General features: G+C 39.8%; 1 protein-coding gene across 2 annotated transcripts in view; it reads left to right on the top strand.

The window, feature by feature from the left end:
- LOC143020344 (uncharacterized) overlaps positions 1–2500 on the top strand; it is a 154039-nt gene that overhangs the window by 33925 nt on the left and 117614 nt on the right. The gene's annotated exons all lie outside the window — the stretch shown is intronic.

Raw genomic sequence — 2500 nt, 5'->3', positions numbered from 1 at the left:
CCAGTGAGCTCCCACAGCGGAGGTAAAAAGAGAGATTTAGGGAGGGAAACAGGAAGGAGGAATAGAAGAACTTAAAATTTATTAGTAGTCTTTTTCAAGTGGAGATTGATCCCCAGCCATAAAGAAATACTACGTGCCTCTGGTCCGTAAGGGATTCACAAAAGTTCCTAAAAGATTGATTGTGTAGTTATACATTCGATATTCCATACAAGGTTTACTGAAATGAGACTATATATTAGAATACACGAATATACACACGTACACACACCCATAAACATACATTCAAGCTTATTCACTCATAAACACACACACACACACACACACACACACACACACACACACACACACACACACACACACACACACACACACACACACACACACACACACACACACACACACACACACACACACACACACACACACACACACACACACACACACACACACACACACACACACACACACACACACACACACACACACACACACACACACACACACACACACACACACACACACATACACACATACACACACATACACAAACACGCACACATATCCCACAGAAACACGAGCACAAACGCTGGTATACACACATACGCACACACGCTCTCGCACAGGCTGGATTTAATCCATTGAGATGCAAGGGCGAGTTGCTCTGAGAATTATTCCGTTTATTTGATGATGCACGTGCCGTTGGTCTTCTGACGAAGGAAGAGGTTGCAGGAGATCCGGCTTTGAGTCGAGGCCAAGGAGGAGGATCGAAGGTGGAATTTGTAAACAAGGAGTCTGGAGGTCCCAGAACGGAAACTGAGAGGTCCTGAAGAGCGGTTTACAGAAATGGAAGGGACGGGGGTCCGTGGGGGTGTTGCTGAGAATTACCTCACCTCACCGGGGTGCCGTATCCACTTGGACGTTGGCTACCATGAAGCTCTATTCCTGTCTGCACGTGACTCTTCTTAACAAGATGACATTTGTTATGTCTTCTCCTACAGACGTCCTTAACTCGTCTACCTATTTTCTGCGTGGTGTTCCTCTTGTCTTCTTTCTTCCTATTCTTCCTGTTTGGCACGTATGTTCTAATTGTTGTTTTCTCATGACATGTCCTACAAAGTGGAACTATCTTTTCCTGATAGTTACTATCATTTCTCTCTGTGTTCCTATTTGCTGCAGTATTTCTTCATTTGTTTTAAATTCTGGGAATAAAAGCTGATTTTTTCACCCACTGTTTTCGAAATCGTCATCAATATCGTTTCCGTCTGCGTCATGGTTGTTATCATCGTCGTCGTCGTCGTTGTCGTCGTCGTCGTCGTCGTCGTCACCATCATCACTATCACATCATCACCATCATAATTACTATCACCATCACCATCACTATCACATCACCATCGTAATTACTATCACTATCACATCACCATTGTAATTACTATCACTATCACCATCATTATCACATCACCATCGTAATTACTATCACTATCACCATCACTATCACATCATCACCATCGCAATTACTATCACTATCACTATCACATCATCACCATCGCAATTACTATCACCATCACCCTTACCATTGTCGTCATCATCACTTTTATCATTACCGCCTTTATCTCCCAAGAGTGATTACTCATTAGTTCACTGATGCTGCTCTTGTCTCCATTCTTGTTAAGGAAATTGTGTTATTTTTCACTTTACTTTTCATCATTAGCTCGTTGCTCTTCTTTATTCATTCTCCATCCCATCCATTGCCTTCTTCACGTCTACTCCTTATAATCTGCCTTTGTTCACAAGATATTCTGTTCATTGAGATGCCTAAACATCACCAAGAGAGAAAAAAGACCTGATAGACAGAGCTATGATAATAACTCTTGTGAACATCAGAACTCAATTCATGATATCTCATGGCTATACAAATATTTGTTTTCACTTTTGAGTATCTATTTAATTTTAATATACAACAATTTTCATGCAATAGGAGTTATTTTTGTTAACAAAATTGCACCGACATGACGGCAAGGAAAGATGTATTTGCATAATTCTGATATATTATGGGGGCAGAGTTGCTGCAAATTATCTAGACTTTGACTATTTTATTTACCCGTGGAATAGTATGATAACTCGAAAATTGCGCAATACTGGAAATAAATAATCAGTATTTGATTATCATTCTGAACGTAATGCGATTCTAAGCTATAGTTTTTCAGTTTGATAGTACAAGGAACACTTAATTAGGTTATGAAAGGATATGAGTATATTACATAACAGTGAGAGAGAAGACAAATGTGTCGTGTTCCGCGCCAAAATTATTTCAACGCGACATCATCTTCTCTCCGAATGGAAATAATTCAAATTTACACCAATATTCATATACGTACATTATGCAAAGTAGACCACTTGGAAAAAGAAACTAACGAAGCAGAGCGCTTTCGTATATTACATCTTCAGTGCAACAAGTACATAGTGATAGGAATACATAGACAATATATACATGATACAAAGG

The sequence above is a fragment of the Oratosquilla oratoria genome, chromosome 39 (genome assembly GCF_046742065.1).
Source record: "Oratosquilla oratoria isolate Oo_2021 chromosome 39, ASM4674206v1, whole genome shotgun sequence".
Taxonomy (NCBI): domain Eukaryota; kingdom Metazoa; phylum Arthropoda; class Malacostraca; order Stomatopoda; family Squillidae; genus Oratosquilla; species Oratosquilla oratoria.
Note: the sequence above shows the minus strand (reverse complement) of the source record. Positions and strands in the feature narration are given on the sequence as shown.